This window comes from Staurois parvus, unplaced genomic scaffold, assembly GCF_062004578.1.
Source record: "Staurois parvus isolate SC_StPar_1 unplaced genomic scaffold, SC_StPar_1.0 ptg000226l, whole genome shotgun sequence".
Classification (NCBI taxonomy): domain Eukaryota; kingdom Metazoa; phylum Chordata; class Amphibia; order Anura; family Ranidae; genus Staurois; species Staurois parvus.
In genome coordinates this window covers 41,991-65,017 of record NW_028318022.1, presented here as the reverse complement: position 1 = coordinate 65,017, position 23,027 = coordinate 41,991, and positions in this window count along the sequence as shown.

Here is a 23,027-nt window from a genome sequence, read left to right as displayed (position 1 = left end):
CTCTCATAGGCGAACTGGACATCTGAACCTTGTCATACTTACATTAATCCTGAAGCTAATTTCACGCTGGACAACAATATGCATGTTATCAGTCTGTAAACAGCAGGTATTCAGAGATATGAATACTTTTAGAAAACTGTATCTGGGACTTGATCATAAACATGGTGACATTCCAGCAGCCACCCCTTAGAACGGATGATTGGTCTGTCAACACCCCCTTGATGTGAAGAAAAGTGGAATTCAACCACATTTTGACAGCTCTTGTTTAACATCAAACCAAGGAACAACTGTCAAGTCATATGAGAGCCAATTACTGTCTTGCTTGATTGATTGAACTCTGCTAAAACCAGGAACAAGTATTCTCCATTTTTCAGCCCTTTATCTTTCTGTTGCTTTCTAATATCTTTTTTTTTTTAAATATTTTATTTGCACCATTTTTGCCTTTTCATAATTAAACTATATTTTAAAAAGTGTTAAAACTGTCTTTAAATGTGCTTTACAAACTCAAAGAATCCCTGTCTCTACAGCGATACTGTAGCATAACCCTCTGAATATTCCTGTCTGTGGTGACAGTGTGTGTACAGACATTAATTTTTTATAATTATTATTGCTAATCTTGTGAAAGTCTCCTACTCTTTGGTAAAAGTCGGTGGTGACAGTTCAAAGAGTTCATTGCTTAATTAACTAAACCCAGTAACAATTGCTCTCAGTGTGTTGGCACCTAGATTGTGGTCCCACAAGCTGGAAAATCTTTGTGCAGTGTGGAGCTGAGAGTGGCATTGTTGCGTAAGTGACAGCGCAGTGTGAGGTTGACCAGACTTTTGTCACAGGTTGGTGAAAAGAGCGTTAGTCTTACAACTGCATTTCTTCACACCCAACACTCAATTTGTCATTCAGCAGAGTATGGATGTGGGATACTCCAGATGCATTTTGAAATTCTTTCTTTGTTCACTAACTAGGAGGCGGCCATGTATGGTGTCAGCCATACTTTCACTGCCATGACCAACAATAGGGGGGATGGGGGGGGGTGTTAACACTTTAACACTGGTGTCAGCCATAAAGTTCAAGACTGGGAGAAAGAGGGGCATGGGAGAGCGTGATCAGGTAAATGTTAAATGAGGGGGAGAGGATTGAGAGAGTTAACACTTTTATTACCATGACCATGACCACCAATATGGGGAATGGGGGGTTAACACTTTCACTGCCACGACCATTAGCACAAATAGGAGGATTAGAAAGGTTAACACTTTCACTGCTATGACCAGCAATGTGACAGGGGGGGAGTAACACTCACTGCCATAACTGACAATGCAGGGGATGGGGGGTTAACTTTCACTGTCATGATCACCAATGCACAAAGGGGGAATGGAGAGGTTTACTTTCCTCTGGATACCAGTGCTGGGAGTTATTGTATCTGAACTTCTTCAGTGTGCATTGCAATATGCAGCAAACAATGAAGTAGGTGCAACGTTTTTGAGCATTGGGGTGTGAAAGTGCCTGCTATTGTGTGGCCCTCCAGAAGTGACGGGGACCGTATTTGGGGCCCATAACAATTTTTAAGTTGACCATCACTGGTTTGGCTTGTTGTTCTGTGACTAAAGGGCATTTTTAACCATCCATTATTAGAACTAATTATTTATAAAATTCTGACAATATCTGAACACGACAATAGCAGAATTCTGAGATCAATCTAACTAATCTTAAAACTGCTCCCACCCCCTTTCTATCACCTATACTAACTACCCTATTGACGAAAGATGCATATAAATACCTATTTTCAGGCTGCTCTGATCTGGTCACATGATGCCCCCACTGTGTCAGACAGCACCGGCTACAGGACAATCCATTGTTGGCGCTGAAGCCGCTGCTAGATGACATAGGTGAGTCAATCATATGACTGGCCCAGAGTAGCTTGGAAATAGGTGTGCATATGCATGTTTCTTCTGCAGGGTATTTAGGATAGGTGTAGGGACAGTTTGATGATTAGTTAGACTGATCCCAGAATTCCAATTTAAAGTGGTTCTAAAGTCACAAAGTTTTTAAAATTGAATTAATTACATCCCACAGTCAGCAGGCAGGGGATCTTCTCCCCGCATCCGCTATCACAATGTGAAAATAAACGCAGTCATATAGGGCTCCACCACCTGGCTGCATCATTCATTCACAGTTTCCTGTAAATGAATGCGTACAAGTACCATCATCCGTTGCGGCTGACGACTTGTAGTTCTCAATGAACTGTGAGGGGTCTGGTGAATGCTCTAGTAGTTCATTGATTCTTCCTGCTCTCAGTGAACTGCCTATGAGGTACGGGCAGATATCTATGTTGAGAGCCTGCAGTTTGCACCTATGATCTGCTGACTGTAGGTGCAATGCTCTGCAGGCTCTGTAGTAAAAAATAATAAATGCACTTTTTTTTCTGGTAAAAAAATGTGCATTTTTTTTTTTAAAGGTGAACTTATCCTTTAACCACTTGCCATCCAGCCGCTGTATATAAACAGCCGGACGGAGGCAGTGCAGGGGCGGGTTGCCGTTTATAAATGGTGCCCGCCATTATGGACTGTGCGTGCTCCCTGGGAGCACGCAGCACCGCGATCCAGTGCCCGCTGTGTCCTCCAGACCCAGTGGAACACCGAACATCGTACGGACCTCTTGGCCAATCAGTGATCACATGCAGAGTAGTAAGCAAAATGTCACTTCTGACATCATTGCTTACTACTAGTGAAATCTGTGAATGATCACAGAGATCACATGTTACACGGCTATTCACAACAGCCTTGTACCATGTCACAAGCTGTGACCAATCACAGCTCACACAGTAGTTCTCAATGGCTGCAAGAATGCAGCCAAAGAGAAGGAGAAATTATTACTTTTACAGCCTATATGGGTGTAAAAGCAATCAGTGTAAAAAAAAAATGTTCATCACCCCCCACAAGTAGTACAGTGTCGCCATGGTGACACTGTACTGCTAGGGTGACAGTATGTAGAAAAAAACCCAAAAACTTAACTAATAATATAAAAAAATTAAATAAAAATGTAAAAAACTTTTTTAAAAATGATAATTTTTGGTTATAAACTAATTTGGGTTATTTTTTTTTTAATAAAAAGATAACTGAATAAATTTTGGCCAAGATTTATGATGTAATATTATTTATTTGCAAAATTTTATAAGAAAAACACTTTTTCTAAATTTTTGGACTTTTTCATTTATATAGCAAAAAAAATATAAAAATCCCAGAGGTGAATAAATACCACCAAAATAAATCTTTATCTGTCTCAACAAAATGTTAAAAAAATTCATATGTGTACAGTGTTGCATGACCGCGCAATTGTCATTCAAAGTGTGATAGCGCTGAAAGCTGAAAATTGGCCTGGACAGGAAAGGTGTGAAAAAGTCTGAACTGGAAGTGGTTAAAGTAAAAAAAAAAACTATTACTAGCTGTTTTCTCGTTTTTTTTTTTTTCTGCTAGACATTCTGCTGGCATTGGAATTTAACCCCAGTCTGCACCTGCTAGCAGACGTGGAAATCCTATTTTCATTTTACATTGCAGCTGATTTATCTTTTTTGAGTTTACTGTACTGACCTCTTGTGGCGTTAACAACATTTGCAAAAGGAATGTCTGGAGTTTGCTCTGGATGTTTGGCTAACTGTGCAATAGTACTTTTTTATAATTATCGTGCAACTTTGCATCTTAGTGGTTTATTCTCTAAAATGTTTAATAGAAGAAAATAAAACTGCGGTTGAGAGATAATTACAATTGTTGTAATTATACCATACTTTTTTCTTTAGTTTTTGAACTGAGCAGGGACAAACTAGAACCTCTGAAAAGTTTGTATGGCTGTTTTTGTCCCCAATAGGTAAATTCAACCTCTTTGATTATCACTGACACTGAGACAGAAACTAATGAGGAATCCAAGATTTTGCTGTTCTTGCCTCTGTTCTGGTGACAACTCAGAAAATTGCCTTCCCTGTAAAGATTTCTTTTTGCTATCCCTTGCATCTCTATGACAGAAAGTAAGAGAAAACTCCCCAGTGGGATAAAACAGTTTGGCTATACATACAATTTAAGGTATATGTAAACCCAATCACTGAAATCTCATATACTCTTTATCATGATAATGTAATTTCAAGACTTGTTTTTAAATCATTTTTAACTATAAAGCTTTCATTAAAGTGATACTAAAACTAAAAACACTTTTTTACCTTAATGCATTCCTTGCATTAACCACTTCTGGAGTGGTTAAAAGTCTGGACACTTTCACCCCCTTCCAGTCCAGGCCAATTTTTAGCTTTCAGCACTATCACACTTTAAATGACAATTACTCAGTCATTCAACACTGTACCCATATAAAATTGGAGCTTTGGTGGTATCTGATCACCACCGGGTTTTTTATTTTTTGCTATATAAATGAAAAAATACAGAAAATTAAAAAAAAACCTCTTTTTTTGCTTAGTTTTTGCTCTAAAATTTTGCAAATATATGATTTGTCCTTTATAAATTTAGGCCAAAATGTATTCTACTACATTGGTAGGATAAAAATAACCCAAAAACAGTTTATATTATTTAGTCTGTGTGAAATTTATAGATTCTACAAACTATGGGATATATATTTGAAAACTGATCAGTTGAGATCCTAAAATGCTGGACACTGGTATGGCACATGACAGTGATCAGGGTGCTGGTATGGCAGTGATCAGGACATTAGCATGAGGTATAGCGGTGATCAGGACGCTGGTATGGCAGTAGCCAGGATTCTGTTATGCAGTATGGGGGTGATCAGGATGCTGGTGTGGGGTATGGCAGTGATCAGGACATTAGCATGAGGTATGGTGGTTATCAGGATGCTAGTATGGCAGTAGCCAGGATGCTGTTATGCAGTATGGGGGTGATCAGGATGCTGGTATGGGGTATGACTGTGATCAGGATGCTGGTATAGGGTATGGTGGTGATCAGAGCACTGGTATGGGGTATGGCAGTGATCAGAATGCTGGTATGGGGTATGGTGGTGATCAAGGTGATGGTATTGGGTATAGCAGTGATCAGGATGCTGGTGTGGGGTATGGCAGTGATCAGGACGCTGGTATGGCATATGGGGTGATCAGGATGGTGGTATGGGGCATGGCGATGATCAGGATGCTGGTATGGCGGTGATCAGGATGCTGGTATGTGGTATGGTGGTGATCAGGATGCTGGTATGGGGTATGATGGTGATCAGGGCACTGGTATGGTGTATGGAGGTGATCAGGGTGCTGTTATGGCATATGGCAGTGATCAGGGTGTTGGTTTGGCCTATGGCAGTGATCAGGACACTAATATGGTGACTGGGAACAGCAATCACATGGGAAAACACCACGTGATCACCCAAACACAGTGGTAATGTGATCCGCTGTGTCCGGTTGACACATTGATCACCGGGCTCTGGGGTGCATGCTCTGTGAGCCGTGCATGAATTCTCGATGCTGGCTGATGGACTGTTAGCCTGCATCGGTGCTGCTTCCCATCCACCGTCTATGTAGAATGGGCGGACAGGAAGAGGTTAAGGTAAAAAAACATTTTCTATTTCTCTGCCCCCCCCCCTTCCCTGTGTGAAAGGGAAGAGAAGGAGGAATATATCCAGCACTGTGCATGGCTGCATCTCTTCTCCACTTTCTTCCTCTACACACTAAGCAGCAAGAGCCATAGGCTCCTGCTGCTGTCAATCAAATGCAGTGAGGAGGAAGTGGGGGACGGGGTTCCAGAAACACACAGCTGGAGAGTGAGCAGACACTGTGTGGCTTACTATGGAGAAACACTGAGGAGGGGCCTAGATCGCCAGTGGGGGGACCCAAGAAGAGGAGAATCTGGGCCACTCTGTGCAATACCACTGCACAGAGCAGTTGGGAAAAGAGCATTCCATGCTTGTTTTTTGCACCATGTTCAAACGCACTGCCCTTGTTATCTGCATGCATGCCAATGTATTGTTAATCTCATCCCAAATGCAGATTGCAAATACAGTGAGTTTGCAGGCATCAAATTGCATGGTATCACACTACGAGGAAATTTGGTGCAGTGCGAATGTAAAAGTAGTGGAAGCAGTACTTTTTGCACGGTCTGGTGTGTTTTGCCGCCTATTCAAATGAATGGGCTGTCAAAACACAGTGTATGGGAAAGCATGCATTCCCATGCTATCCTGATGTGAACCCACCCTTAAAGAATATTTGGTGATTCCACCATGAAGATTGTTGTTTAGGCAATTCTTGTTATAGGATGTCATCTGTCTCTCTATTGTGCTGCTGTGAAGTCACCCTGACACATGTGCCACTGACGGAGACTACAGGCAACCATGCCAAAAAATATTGCGTTGGCATGGTTTACTGTTGTCACTATTAGGAAGCTGGGCCAGGGAAATATGTATATGGGGAACCTCCCCTAAGCAGGAATGTCCCTAGCCTAATTTTAGTGTTGCAGCTAGGCTGTATGTAGTCAGCCTTTACTTGATTTGCTATTGTTTAAACTTATGTTGGGTTTCCCTAAGCATAGACTATATTGTTACTTCTACCTGTTGTGGGATGTGTTTCTAGCAGATAGAGCAAGAAGATACAATAGTATTGAATTATGAATATTTATACAATGTAACTTCCTTAGGCTGCTGCCTAGGGAAGATCTTTGCTGAAAGAGGAAGCCTGAGGCTGATGCATAGAGAGGATATAAAAAACAGATTGAACAGGAAATTAAAAAGGTAATGGAAATAGATAGGAGCCTGCTGATTAAAGATAGGTCTGAGATACTGGGAGGTGTGATGACTGGCAATGATATTAGAATAGTTCTAGACTATAATGTACAGCACAAACAGATGGAAAGAATTATTAACAAATATTGGGGCATGTTATTAAAAGATAGTATATTAGACCCAGTGTTACCAGCTTGTCCACAGGTTTTATGTAGGAAAGCGCCCACTCTTTGTAAATAATTAGCCCCTGGGAGTGCTTGATCCCCCTGTGAAGAAGAGAACTGATAACTTGTTTCCCCTGTTGTCAGGTTTCTATTCTTGTGGTAAATGCAAAGCTTGCAAAAGGTGAATAGCAAAAATAAAAAGGATTTTATAGCTGTGAGCACAAAAAAGAAGTATATTTTGAAAGATTTCATGACATGCGCAACAAGGGTGTAGTTTACATGCTGGAATGTCCCTGCAGGAAACAGAATGTGGGGCGCACATCCAGGCAGCTTTCAGTAAGAATTAGGGAACATAAAAACATAAATTTTCTAAGCACTTTAGGTTGTGTCACAATAGAGACCCTAGCGGATTTAAATTTTGGGGTATAGAGAAGGTTGACAGGCACTAGAGGGTAGGGAATCGTATTGAATCTATGAATTGAAAACACTGGTACCATTAGGTTTAAATATTGATTTTGACATAAATTGTTTTATCAGTGATTTGCAATACATCATTTTTTTATTTATTAGTTTTATAAATCTATATCATTTTGGCCTTATCTGGCTGAGAATTGCTATATATATATATGTACGGGGCTTTTTTTTCTGCCAGAACGGCATTCCAACACCTCCGCCAAGGAGCAGAACTATTCTTTTACAATATGTTTAATACTGCAGCTGGCCCACAGAGTAAGCTGGCGGCCACATAAGCCGTCACAGCTCCTAAAGTTCCAGCTGCAGCTTTAAGAGAGTGGAAGGTGGAATGATATCAGCTGCACTCCGTCTCTCCCTGTAGCAGACTGGATGTTCTTATTTTGGTGTCAGTGGCAGCTGTGAGGAAGAGCTGCTATGTAATGTCCTATCCTGTCCTGAGACTCCTGACTGCTCACTGCTTAATGAGACTAAGTACACTGCTTTTGGTAATGGTTTAAATGTCAGTGTTGCTGCTGGATAGATATAGGGGCTGTGTGAATATTGGGGATGTCTCTTGCTGGACATCTTTGCTGGATATGATGGATGTAGCTTGCTAGAAATTGGGCTGTCTTTTGCTGGATATGAGCCTGTCTTTTTGCTAGATATGGGGCATCTCTTTGCTGGATATTGGGGATGTCCCTTACTGGATATGGGACTGTCTCATTGCATGATATTAGGGATTGTCTCTTTCCTTGATATGGACCTGTCACTTGCTGGATATGGGCTGAAAGTGCCTCTGAGCTTACTTTGTTAAGTGTTGGATATTTCTAATGTTTTGTACATTCCATTCCATTGTTTTTTATTAATAAATTCCACAAAATTACTTGTATAGCCCCCAAAATTATACTTGGTTCCCTGTTCTGTAAAGGGGGTGGTGTAACAAACTAGCTCATCAGAGCTGGAAGCGGAGTTCTTCTTTGTCTTGTTCCGTTCTGTTTTTTGAGGTATTCCTCGATTATTCCTCACATCCCCCCTTTCCAGTCCTGAGAGGCAAACGTTATCTCCTGAAAGATGGTGTAGGTCAACCGGGGTAAGACATCCCTGGTGGTGCCAGTGGTCTGGGAAAGCTGTCACCTTTCTCACCTACGTCTGATAAGGCAGCATTTCTCAGAGGGCTGGGAAGCATTGACCCAAAACGGCGTAAGCCCACACATTATCAAACTGACCAGAGTAATTGCACATTCCTCAGGTCAACTGTATGTTTCATGTCATGGATTATGAAGCTGTTAGCTTTAACTGAGTTTCCCAATGACCACTCCCAAAACTATAGTCAGAGCCCCCCCCCCCTCCCTTTGAGAGGGATTTTAAGAGAGACAGGCAGACAAGCCTAGAGCCAGAGTGTAGGAGATCTCGCAGCTAACATCGTAACAAAAGGAGATCAAGAAATCCCCCTGCTCTGCAGCTGGACTTTGCAAACCCAGGCATATGGGCAAGTAACTTAACCCTGTAATCTTCTTCCTAATTATCTCTTTGCTGTGTCTATATATACATATATATATATATATTTTTGTGACATCTCTTTGTAAATATTGTATTGCACCTGTTTTGACTCTTTTAGTAATAAATCTTTCTTTCTGAAAGTGTTAAACTGTTTCTAAGCGCTTACTTGCAATTCACGAATCCCTGCCTTTGAAGAGACGCTACTGTTTGGTATATCTCTGTATAACAGGTCCGCGGGCCGTGCTATATAGATCAATATTTCAATCATTATAGTGTATATTTGATAACGGGAGTTTCCCAGTCTCCGACAAAAGTGGTGGTGGCAGTAGAGGGTTAGTTGCGTAATTAACCAGACCCAGTAACAAGCGCATTTAGGCTGCAGGCACCGATTGTAGTCCTTTAGCTGGGCAATCGCTGTGCTGGGTGCAGCTGAGTGTGGCCTTGTTACGGGCGTCACACCGTGGTTTTAGATCGGCCGGTCCTTCGGTCACGAGTTTGGTGAGAAGGTCTGGGGTCTGACGCCGTGGGCGTGATGTATTACTGTTAGTCGCGGTCGTGCGATTGTCGCATGTTGGTGGCGGCGATCGTGGATCCGTGACAGGTGGTACTAGGCGTGTAGGGGTGGAGACAAGGGGCGGTCCTAGGGGGTGGGTAGGAGGCATGAAGAGGCATGACCAAGAGGAGGGGGCGGATGAGTTCCTGCACCTTTTTTGTGAGAAAAAAAAGCACTGTATATGTAGCATGAGTATTTTATTAGAGTTAGCGATAGGCTATTTTGAAGTATGGGGTCATTGGTGGGTATCCTGTAGGTTTTTACCATTGGTTACTGCCATGTTTGCGTTGTTCTCAATGCAGGATGTCTTGTGTTTGTGTACTCTGTTTTGGAGAACTAGTGCTCTGCTTCTAGGATACATCCCTTCTAGTTTAACATGCATGGAATCATGTTGATATGGAGGCGGTAGGCAGCAGATCTTCTTTCTGAGCCGTGCCAGTTCCGGTCTATTGATGTTGAGGCTTGGTTGTTATGATGCTACGTCATGTCAGGTCCAGTAGTGAAACCACATCTGTCACATTTGTTTACAGTTGCCTAGGTTGCGGCTGTCCATAGAGCTCAAGCAGGTCTTCTTGCATGATGCCATTTCCTCTCTGACACACACAGCTGTATGCAATATTACAGATTTCAGATAGTATATAAATGTTTTTTTTGCGTGGCTCCCTTCCTACTGAAGAAGTCCTACCTGGGCATAACACGTATAGGATGATGAGTCACGCACAGTATGCATTTTTAGGATGCTTTATGCGCTGTATTAGCACACTTTCATGCTTTGTTTTGATGTGAGTGTTTTTATGCTACTTTTTTTAAACATTGAGCTTATGCAGAAAGCACTATCTGTCCTTCATTTTATGCCATTAATCTGCATGAGGAGAGATATAAATATCAAGCGTAAGCTAGCGCTGGAACTATAAGGCAGCTAGTGAGTGAGCGTACCCCTAAAGACGTGCATGCGCACGATGCGCGTTGGGTAGAGTCGCACTTGCTGACGTCATGCCGCCGTTGCGGAAGGTCAGAATGGCGGCCATCTTGGTACTCCATTTTACCTTCATTCTTACTTGTTTCCACGTGGATTATCTTTTATTCATTATTTAATAAAATACTACACTATATACTACTTTTGGCTCCTGTGGTGAGCTATTCCTCATAGGAGAGCGTCCACCTGCATTTTTTGCCCTTTGCTGCGCATTCCTTGCAGAGGCTACATTGCTGTTACCTGTACCTAGATGAGATGTGTTTACATGCTGTTTACCAGATGTCTGGTGAGTGTATATCTGACAGAGGTGGTGGATTCCCTATTGGATCACTTCAAAATATTTCACCGTGATTGCCGTACTTATATCCTTACGGACAATTTATAGCTCTTACTCCACTGATATTTTATGGACTTTATATATTCTCACTTTTATGCTGCACTTTACTGTTTCATATTTATTGAATATTTTTTATATATGATTTTTATATGCTGCACTTGACTGTTCCACTGAAAATGTTTTATTTTTTTTCCCGCTATATGTCAGATTGACTTTGCACTTTATTTGCACTATAATATCATTCACTTGTTTTAGCGCTGCATTTTCTATATATTTATGCATGAGGAGAAAGTTTGTGAGATTTGCTACCAACCGTCCAGGAATTACGAGCCAGCTGATGAGTCCCAGTTGAAGGCATAGTTAAGCTCTGTTAAACCTCATTCTATCTGAAAGGTCTTATATTAAAGTGAGAGTCCGAGCTTGCACAGGGTGTGATGCATGTTTGGTAATGATCAGGAGTGTATTTTAGGGACACTTTGGTGATCGGAAGAGCACAGTGATGATGGATTTATTTATGAACTTTTTTGAACTGTATATTGTTGCACTGCACTATTATCACTTTACATGGAGAGTATAAGCTGCCTTGTTGAAGGTTAAATCCAGAAGTAGCGGAGAGGGAACAATACTGTCTGTATAAACACTGTCCTATGGAGGCCTCGTCTGGACCCATTCACCCAGACCGAGCGGACGCAGAGGCGGAGGGGTCGGTATGCTCCTACCACCGCTGAGCACCTTCCAGGTCCTCCCTAACCCCCCCTCCCTATCCTTCGAGGGCCACTGCATCCGGCTCTTCTCTCCCACCCCCCTAAGGATTGCAGTAATCTATCGGCCTCCTGGTTCTGCATCCCCCTTCCTAGACGACTTTGCCGCCTGGCTTCCCTTCTTCCTCTCCTCCGAGCTACCGACCATCATCCTAGGCGACTTCAATATCCCGATCAACGCCAACAGCCCGGCTACTTCCCAACTCCTCCTTCTAACCTCCTCCTTCTCGCTCACACAGCATACTCAGTCCTCCACCCACTCCAACGGAAACACCCTGGACCTCGTTTTCTCCCACCTCTGCACACCCCACGACTTCACTAACACCCCCTTCCCCCTCTCTGACCACCACCTCCTCACATTCTCCATCTCCCCCTCCCTCAACCCCCCCCCCCCCAAAGCGTCTAACCATCACCCGCAACCTCCGCAATCTGGACCCGACCCATCTCCACCTAGCAACTGACCGTCTGTATGACAGTATCCTCCCTCTGTCATGCCCTGACCTGGCCACTACTGCATACAACGACTCACTGTCAGCTGCCCTTGACTCCCTGGCACCCCTATACACACGTAGCATTAGACCCCGACCGCTTGAACCCTGGCAAAACGACCACTCGAAATGCCTCAAACGATGCAGTCACGCGCTGGAGCGCTTATTGCGCAAAACCAGATCCCCTCGCGTGTTCTCCCTCTATAAAGCCACCTACCTCGCCTACACCACCTCCCTCCACACCGCCAAGCAAGCCTATTTCATAACCCTTATCAACACCCTCTCCACCTGTCCTCATCGGCTCTTCTCCACTTTCAAATCCCTGCTCTCTCCCCCTCCACCCAGCACCTCACTCACCGCCCACGAGATTGCCAATCATTTCCAAAACAAGATTGACGCAATCCGTAAGGACATTGTCAACTCGCAATCCATCTCTCCACTCAGCCTCCCGCCCTCCTTCAACCTCTCAACCGTCCCCTCCCCCGACCTCAAAGCCGCACTACCCCCCCACTATACCTAATGCCCCGCACATCATCACCTCCCCAACACTCCACTCCCTCAGCCCAACTACCCCCGAGGAGGTCTCTAAGGTCTTCACTGAAGCCCGCCTCACCACCTGCCCCCTGGACCCTATCCCCTCACAGCTCCTCCAGTCACCCCCCCCCTCCATCATTCGCTCCCTCACCCACATCTTCAATCTCTCCCTCTCCACTGGCACCTTCCCCTCCCCTCTAAAGCATGCACACATCACCCCCATACTCAAAAAACCCTCCCTTGACCCCACCAACCTTAACAATCCTAGACCCATCTCCTTGTTGCCCTTCACTTCCAAGCTCCTTGAGCACCTGGCCTACAATCGCCTAAGCGCCCACCTCACTGATAACAACCTCCTTGTCCCCCTACAGTCTGGCTTCCGTCCCCTGCACTCCGCCGAAACCGCCCTACTTCAAATCACCAACGACCTGCTAACTGCCAAAGCCAATGGCCACTATTCTATCTTCCTGCTCTTCGACCTCTCCACGGCCTTCGACACTGTTGACCACCCTCTCCTCCTTGCCAAACTGCTCTCCCTTGGCATCAAGGACGCTGCTCTCTCCTGGTTCTCCTCCTACCTTTCCCAAAGCTCCTTCAGCGTCACCTACAACACTGCCACCTCCCCCTCCCTCCCCCTCTCTGTCGGGGTCCCCCAAGGCTCTGTCCTCGGGCCCCTCTTCTTCTCCATCTATACCTCCTCCCTTTCAAACTTATTCACTCCCATGGCTTCAATTACCACCTCTATGCCGACGACACCCAAATTTACCTCTCCACCCCCCACCTCACCCCCTCATTCTCTGCCCGCATCGCCCACCTCCTAAACGACATAGCAGACTGGATGTTGCTCCATTTCCTCAAACTTAACCTATCCAAAACCGAGCTCCTGGTTTTCCCCCCACCCCGTGCCCCCCCATCTTCTCCATCACTACTAACAACGCCACCATCTCTCCCACCCCACACGCCAAAGTCCTGGGTGTCACCATGGACTCCCACCTCTCCTTCCTACCCCACAGCCAACTGCTATCTGGATCTTGCAGGCTCCACCTCCGCAACATCTCCAAGATACGCACATTCCTCACCCCAGACACCACCAAACAACTCGTACACTCCCTCATCATCTCACGCCTGGACTATTGCAATTCCCTTCTCACTGGCCTACCCAAACGAGTGCTATCCCCACTCCAGTCGATCCTAAACTTAGCGGCTAGACTCATCCACTTCACCAACCGCTCCACATCTGCCTCCCCCTCTGCCAATCCCTTCATTGGCTCCCGATTGCCCAACGCATCAAATTCAAACTGCTAACTCTGACCTACAAAGCCATTCACAAAGCCGCCCCAAACTACATAACTGACCTGATACCCAAATACTACCCTACCCGTGCCCTTCGCTCCTCACAGGACCTCCTACTCTCTAGCTCCCTGGTCTCCTCCTCCCACGCCCGATTGCAGGACTTCTCCAGGACTTCCTCCATCCTCTGGAACTCCCTACCCCAATCCATCAGACTGTCGCCTACCCTCCTCACCTTCAGGCGCACCCTGAAAACCCTCCCCTTCAGGGATGCCTACCCCAACCTCACCTAACACCCGACCTCACCTAACAACTAACCTCCTCCACTCCTCCCGCCACTCCATCCCCCACAGCCATCTCCTCCTGTGCCACCTTCCCCTCCTTCCTAGATTGTAAGCTCAAAAGAGCAGGGCCCTCGAACACCTCGTGTATTGTATTGTTACTGTCTTGTCTCATGTTCTGTCCCCCTTGCTATTGTACAGCACTGAGCATACCCTTTGGCGCTATATAAATACTGTATAATAATAATAATAAAGCATCTTGCGAGGGGGCTTCCCTGCTAAATAGGTTCTTGGGCTAGGTTGACACTGGTGTTGTTAGAGAATGCATGCAAAATTGTGCACTTTTTGACAAACACAGAAACGCAATGCCCTTTATCAGACGTGTGGTAGTGCCATCAATTTTAATAGCACCCCCATTCATTTGCTAATGCGTAAATGTTTGCATGTGTATTGGTGCGCCACAATTTTGGAAAAGAATCAGGGACTTCTTGTGTATAAGGCAGTCTATTGTAGAGCTACACATATCTCCAGGGAATACTTACAGTCTGGTCATTTAGGTTTACCAGGGGTAAAAACAGCAGCTATGGCTAGTAACCACTGGAAACTGGAGGCATCACTTTAGGATCACAGTTTTTATGTTCAGAAGAAGCTGTGCAGTAGCTTGTGGAGAGGAAAAGAAAACAAAGAAGCTGTGACTTATCAATAATTAACTCTCCTAAATCCCTGTTAAGGAGTACGTTTTAACAAGAAACTAGCTTATGAAATGGCTCTGATCCTATTTCATCTTCTGAAGTGCAAAGCGGGTTAAAGAGTCGCTCTTTAGTCAGCATAGTACTTTGCTATACTCTGTATCTCTATACATTCTGCTATCATGATTTTCTCACAGTTAGAACAAAACCAGTTGCCCTCATACTCAGTGGTCAGTTTTAGACACTTAGGCCTAGGACACACAATTAAAAAATCAGACTAAAAATACAGCTTTTGGAGTGATCATCCAATAATCTGATCATTAATACGGAGCTTTCAGTAACCAATCACAACAGTTCATGCAGAAATATCCAAAGGGACAAGCTTGAAAATTTTTCTCATAAGATAACAGAACAAATGATTTTCGAGTAATCAGTACAGTATTCATCCATAAAAACTTGAGTGACCAAAACCGCATATGCTAGGAAATGAAAGAATACATTACAATACATTACATCATTGTGGGACGCTGTATTCTGTTTTACGAGAATTTTCTAGTGACCTATACTTTTTTGATATGAGACTGGCATGCAAAAAAACCCCAAAAAAAACAGATGATCACTTGTCTGACATTAACATCGTGTGTACGAGGCTCTAACATGATAAATTCCCAGGCAGGCCCAAACTGCAGCCCTTCCAGTTTATGAGAGAAAAGTATTGGGACACCCCTCCAAATCATTGGTCACTCTCAGAAGCTCAGTGAATTCACGCGTGGTGCTGTGATATGTTGCCACCTGTGCAATAAGTCCATCCGTAAAATTTCCTTGCTACTAAATATTCCAAGGTCATCTGTTAGTGGTATTATAACAAAGCGGAAACAACTGGGAACAACAGCAACTGAAGTCATGAAGTGGTAGGCCATGTAAAGTGACAGAGTGGGGTCAGAGCATGCTAAAGCACACGGTGCGCAGAAGTCACCAACTATCTTCATAGTCAATAGCTAAAGACCTCCAAACTTTATGTGGCCTTCAGATTAGCACAAAAACAGTGCATAGAAAGCTTCATGGAATGGGTTTCCATGGCCGAGCAGCTGCATTCAAGCCTTACATCACCAAGTGCAATGCAAAGCGTTGGATACAGTGGTGTAAAGCACGCCACCACTGGACTCTAGAGCAGTGGAGACGTGTTCTCTGGACTGATGAATCATGCTTCTCTGTCTGGCAATCCAATGGATGTGTCTGGGGAAGACATAGGAGAAGTTCCGCTTTAAGCCTTTGGAAGCACTTTAACACCGCGCTACCTAATAAGAGGGCTGAAAATAACACACCTCATCCGTGTAGAGTATATCACTCAATATCACTGCAATCAGTGCTCTCTCTCTCCTCAAGGGGTAATAGATTCAGATCTCAAATAAAATCCCCTTGTCGTCCAGTCCAAAAATCTAACAATTATTCACACCAACATAAAAATGAAATAAAAATCCACTGTATGAAGCATAGGTTACATTTAAAATATATTGCAATTACATTAGCATATCTGTGAATCAGTTCAGTAATCTTGAAAATTCTTGTTGGGAGCTCACTTGTAATAAAAGGTTTGCTGGCCAGTTTGGTCTGTTTTAGGAAGTTGAAAAATAACTGTTTTACTGGCTGAATCGCTAGCTGAAAATAAAGGAAAGAAAAATTAAAAAAGAAAACTAAGTTGAGCCTAACATACTGGAAATATGAGGCAGCTGCATAGTTTCTCCTTGCTGCTCCCACTATAGTGGTGAGTGCACAGAGCTGATCCTCTATTGAGGCAGGATTAGTATTAGTTTACTGTACAGCTGCCCAGAGATCAGCCTCTTTGAGCCAATTAACCAGTGACAGCAATAATCTTCTGCTCTGATTGTGTTTAGTTTTATTCACTTTTTTTTAGCAAAGTTAAATTCATGTTCCATATTTCCAGCTGACATGGATCTTAAAGAAACATTGATGTTGAGATGTCATCTAAATATTAAAGCCAGCGATTAAAAAAAAAAAGTAATAAAAAAACCACATACTGTAAGCATATTGCTAAATGTGCAAATTGTGCACTTATTCCATTGCTGTGTGCAAATATTTATAGATGAGTTTGATTGCTCACTGCTCACCACCACCCAGCTGTGAGATAAGATGCCGCCTGTATTGTAGCAGCCAAGTTATTTATAAAGTATCAAAGTGCATTCTTTTCAGTCCTTCACATGGCTGCTTCTTTGGAATTTTCGAACAGTTGACGGCACTGAGGAGTGTTAGCTAAAGAAGCCAGCAGATTTCAGAACCCCTGCTTCTTGAATTGCATTCACCATTTCTGTTTTAAATTCCACTACTAGAAAGTGAACATGTAAAAACGTATTTTACTAGAAAGTGAACATGTAAAGAGGTCCTTCACTAGAAAGTGAATATGTAAAGAGGACCTTCACTAGAGAGCAGGGGCGGACTGACCATTTGGGAACTCGGGCAATGCCCGAGGGCCCGGGGTCAGTAGGGGGCCCCATGAGATGCCCCTGGTACCTTTCATAGGATTTTTTGGGTGTGGTTTGAATGTGGGCTAGGACACAGGGGCCCCATGATTCCCTATTGCCCGGGGGCCCCATGAGTTGTCAGTCTGCCCCTGCTAGAGAGTGAACGTGTAAGGAAGTCCTTCACTAGAAAGTGAACATGCAAAGAGGTCCTTCACTAGAAAGAAAACATGTACGGACGTCCTTCACTAAAAGGTGAACACGTAAAGAGGACCTTCATTAGAAATAAAACATGTATAGAGGACCTTCACTAGAAAGTGAATGTATAAAGAGGTCCTTCACTAGAAAGAAAACATTTAAGAAGGTCCTTCACTAGAAAGAAAACATGTAAGGAGGTCCTTCACTAGAAAGTGAACATGTAAAGTGGTCTTTCACTAGAAAGAAAACGCACAGAGGACCTTCACTAGAATGTGAACATGTAAAGAGGTCCTTCAGTAGAATAAGAACATGTAATGAGGTCCTTCACTAGAAAGTGAGCATGTAAAGAGGTGATTCACTAAAAAAAAAACATGTAAAGAGGACCTTCACTCGAGAGGGAACATGTCAAGAGGTCCTTCACTAGAAAGAAAACATATAAGGAGGTCCTTCACTAGAAAGCAAACATATAAAGTGATCCTTCACTAGAAAGAAAACATGTACGGAGGTCCTTCACTAGAAGGTGAACATGTAAAGAGGTGCTTCAGTAGAATGAGAACATGTAATGAGGTCCTTCAGTAGAATGAGAACATATAATAAGGTCCTTCACTAGAAAGTGAGCATGTAAAGAGGTCCTTCACTAGGAAGAAAACATGTAAAGAGGATCTTCACTAGAGAGTGAATGTGTAAAGAAATCCTTCATTAGAAAGTGAACATGTAAAGTGGTCCTTCACTAGAAAGAAAACATGTACGGAGGTCCTTCACTAGAATGTGAACATGTAAAAAGGTCCTTCAGTAGAAAAAGAACATGTAATGAGGTCCTTCATTAGAAAGTGAACATATAAAAGAGACCCTAAGGATTCTTTATAGATTTACTGCGGCCCTTATAAATCAGAAATAAGTCATGGGGCTTGGAGCCAGAGTCACCATTTTTTAAATTAGTCCTGGTGGTTTTGCATGTTTTATTCATATATATATATATATTTTTTTTTTTTTATTTGTATTCATTTTTAATTTATTTTCTAGATATGAACTTGTGAACTTCATTACAGTACCCTGAGGCTTCAAGGTGATTTTGTGGAGCACAGTAGTACCCTTAGATCAGTCCTTCTGTCCATGCCCTTTCCGCTTCTGATTTCTGGTATTATGAATGTCCACCACATTAACTTTTATTAAAGTGACTAAGACAAAAGTCCATCAAGTTCGACCATAAAAAAAAGTTATAGTCCTTTACCCACAGTTGATCCAGAGGAAGGCAAAATAACCCAGCAAAGCATGATCCAATTTTCTCCTGTAGGGAAAAAAAATCCTTCCTGATGACCCGAGAGGCAATCGGATATTCCCTGGATCAACTTTACCTATAAATGTTAGTATCCAGTTATATTCTGTGTAACTTAATTTATAAAATAGAAGGGCCAGAGGAATTGTACACATGAACAGAAATCCTTGAGCTAACTTTACTGCTGCACTGAAATGCACAGTTTATATAGTAGCCACATAAACCACAGCAAGGAGGTAGGTGTAATTGACACTTTGTAATACCACTCTTCTTCCTAGGTATATTTCCTGGAGCTTTCCTTTTTAAAAAAAAACAATCCCTCAAGAGTTGGTTCTGGCCAGCTCAGTGGATTGCTTTAAAAAAGGCCTGGATTCTTTCTTGGATACACAGAATATAACTGGTTAATAACATTTATAGGTAACGTTGATCCAGGGAATATCTGATTGCCTCTCGGGGGATCAGGAAGGAATTTTATTCACTGCAGGAGCAAATTGGATCATGATTTGCTGGGGTTTTTTTTGCCTTCCTCTGGATCAAGTGAGGGTATAAGATTATAACTTTTTTTTTTTTTTTTTTTTTAATGGTTGAACTGGATGGACTTTTGTCTTTCTTCATCTAGCCAGAAAAAGGAGATATGGATGATTAATAAACACTACATTCTCAAACAATTTTTAATGAGAATGGTAACCAGCTGGGAGTCTATAGGCTCAATCTACAAAGCTTTACACTAGGGCAAGTAAGCTTTAATAAGATTTAGGCCTCATTCAAATGGGCGAGTAAAGCATATACCCATGTGAAGGGCCGTGTTTGTCCACATGGAATGCAGAGGTGTGCCATGCATCCACATGATTGACATCCATGCAGTGTGAGTTCAGGGACATGCACCCGCACAGATGTCAAATTGAAAGCAGTGGCTGTGTCCATGCAGCTGATCTGTCCCAATTGACATGAAAGAGATTGCCTGCACACAGCCTGGCTGAACTGAATACAGCCCCATTTACACCTGAGCGTTTTGTCGTGCGAAGCTTGAAGCTCCAAAACGCTCAGGGGGGGGAAACAAAATCAGAATTACTCTATGGAGATGGTTCACATCTCCACTCCAAGTCTCCTGAAGCACAACTCAAAGCTCAAATTTGGCAGATTTGCACGTTTTGGTGCATTTTTATTCCCATAGAAAAGAATAGAAGTGCGCGATTGGTGTTTTTGTGCATGTTCGCACAATTTTCTACTCAAATGAAAAAATAAAAAAATAGTAATAATATATGAATAAATAAACATTAAATAAATTCAATAAATACACATATAAATAAAAAATCATGATAAATAATTCATAATTAAATAATAATTAACCCCTAACCTTAAATAAAAAAATACAAATTATAATAATAATAATATAAAACACCCAAACAAAAAATACATACATTTATTTTTATTATTATTAATTTTATTATTATTATTGCATTACTTTTTTAGGTTTTAGGGGGTTAAGGTTATGGGTTAATTATTATTAATTTATTATAAGTATTTATTTATGATTATTTTTATTTATCTGTGTATTTAACACGTATTTATTCCTTTTTATTATTAATTAATAATAATAATTTCTTTTTGTTCACTGTATGAAAACATGCAAAAACTACGGTAAAATATGTGAGAAAAATCATGTGACAAATGCTGAATAACGCTACGCTCAGATGTGAATGGAGTCTAACTGAGTAGCTGAGCGTTGTCACCCCAGGAAAGGAAGTGCATGTGAATATACCTTGTTGTATGGATCATCAGGTTTGATTTAATGGAAAGCAGGAAAATAAATATTTTTGACATTACAGGGCAATGGGTAAAAACATATTTAGTTTAAAGGTTTGAAGAAAATAGGTTATCTTCTCAACATTCATTTGTAGCTCGAAGTCATTGTTGAAAAAAAAAAACAAACCTGACAAAAAAGGTTTTGGTTAATGCACAAACCATCTCTGTGCATGATGAGATGAATTTCTACAGTTGACTGTGAATGTAAATCTTCTCCTAAGGCATGTTTCATACACTTTTCAGGAAGATAGTATTTTGTTTAACAAACTGCCCACAATGAATTTTCTTGAACTGCATAAAGATATTGCAAAATGAATTCTGAAATCATGAATATAAGTGGTGAAATCATGAATATAAGTGGTGAAATCATGAATATAAGTGGTGAAATCATGAATATAAGTGGTGCATATGCTAAGGTTGCATAGTAACCAGAGGAGGGCAGTGTTGCTTTCAGTATATTGATGTCTAACTTTTTTGTAGCATAGTTTTTTTCTATTTTGCAGCATTGTTCAAACATTTATGTTGTATGGGCGCTGCTATATAAAAAGTGTGTTGGTTTTTTTTTTAGAAAGGACTTGCAACCAAATAGATTACAACTGGCTTTTCTGCAGCTCAGGTATTAAAAAATAACCAAGCTCCTAATCGGTTGGTATGAGCAGCATAAAACTTTCCTGCAAGCACGTTTTTCATACAGCAGCTCCAACATGTTATCACAAGTTTCACCTGCCTTTTTAAATTACACTTTTGCGTGTTTAATCCACACCCCACAGGCAGCTGGCAGTGGTGACCTTGGTAGTGCTAATAGTAGGTGTCTGGAGTCCCAAACTGGGTGAGGAAGCACTAAAAAATTTGAAAAAAAAAAACTAGTCTTTGGTGAGGAACAAATACCTAAAGCAGAACATTACCCATAACAACATGATAAAAATAATATTCTTTAGCAAGGAACATACATTCCACATATAATAATTATGCTACCAAAATTAGTGTTTGCTGTAACTTGCCTGCAGCATTGTTCCTGTTTCTTCTTGCTGGAGGCTGTCTTTTTGCTGAAGCCCAGAGCTCCAGTAAATCATAAAGTGGAACTAAACCCATCAATTTATCAGTTTCAAAAAACAGTTACATTCCTGGAAAGCCAGGATTGCTAACTGTCACATTTTCTTGTTTCCTCAACCAAACCGCCAAACCATCAAATGGCTGGTATCAAAACTGATCACAGGTGCAGCATAATGGCAGTTGCAGATCAAACAGAAGCAGCTTCCTTGGCTGTAAAGGATAGGAGGGTTTAATTCCTCTTTAGGGCTGTCTGCAAATCAGCCTCTACAGCCTCTACTCCACTGCCTAAGGCCCCATTCACACCTGAGCGTAGCGTTTTTGTGCATTTTTTTCAGGCTTTTTGAGTTATGGCATTTTTGTATTAGTCAATAGAAAAATAATTCATCTGTGACATCAATTGTTGCCAAGTTTTGCCATGCCAGAAAAACGCTCTTGGTTGCACGACAACGCGGGAAAGCGCATGAAGTTTTGCGCGTTTCCATGTATTTCTATTGGAATGAAAACGTGCTGAAAAGCATCAAACTGCCCGAATGAAGCTACAAAAGTAGCTAACAAAGCATTTTTGAGCTTCAGGCATTCTGCTTCAGGCAACTTTGAGTAGAGATGTGAACCATCTCCATAAAGTAATATTGATTTTATCTCCCTGAGATTTGGAGCTTCAAGCTTCATGCTACAAAATGCATATAGGGACTAAATATAGTAAATAGGGACTAAATATGCCTAAAATAAGAGAAACTGAGCATGTGCAGAGAAGGGTGAGAACGGGGTATTCCTGAATTTTAAACAACATAGACACTCATGTTTAATGTTTTACTTAGCTATAATTGCAAAAGGGGCCATCCTGGAAAGGTTTGGCAGGGCTTCATTTTAAGTTGCACTTTACAGCCGAACTAAACCAGCTGATTTAATGGTTTCAAAAACAGTTACATTCGCAGCATGATGGGAATGTAACTGTCACATTTGCTTGTGCTATTAACCAAACTGTCAAACCATGAAACCGCTGGTGTTATAACAGATAACATATGCAGCACCATGGCAGTTGCAGATCAGAGGATAAGATGGCAGCTTCCTTGGCTGAAAAGAAGAGGAGGGTATAGTTCTGCTTTAAGGAGGATCTTTATTATTTGTCAAACAGAATTTTAAGGTTAGGTTTACTATATGCTCTGCTACAGTATAATAACATGGGGGAGATGGTGGACTCAATAGCCCTAGATGTCAAAAACTAAACATACTCAGCACTACCCTTTACTTATCACACTTATGAATATTGATTCTGCACAATGCAGTAGCCTCCCTAGCGGTCTGATAATGTCAGTATTTCTGTGCTCAAAGCGGTACATTTTTTTGCATGGAAATATGTAGTTTTTTTATTGTAGGCCTGTAAGTTTTAGGAATAACTCACTGAAATCTGTCCGAAGAGTCTAGTAAACATTCCGGGTATGTTAAAATTTGAAACACAAAATCATAAATTATAAACTAATAA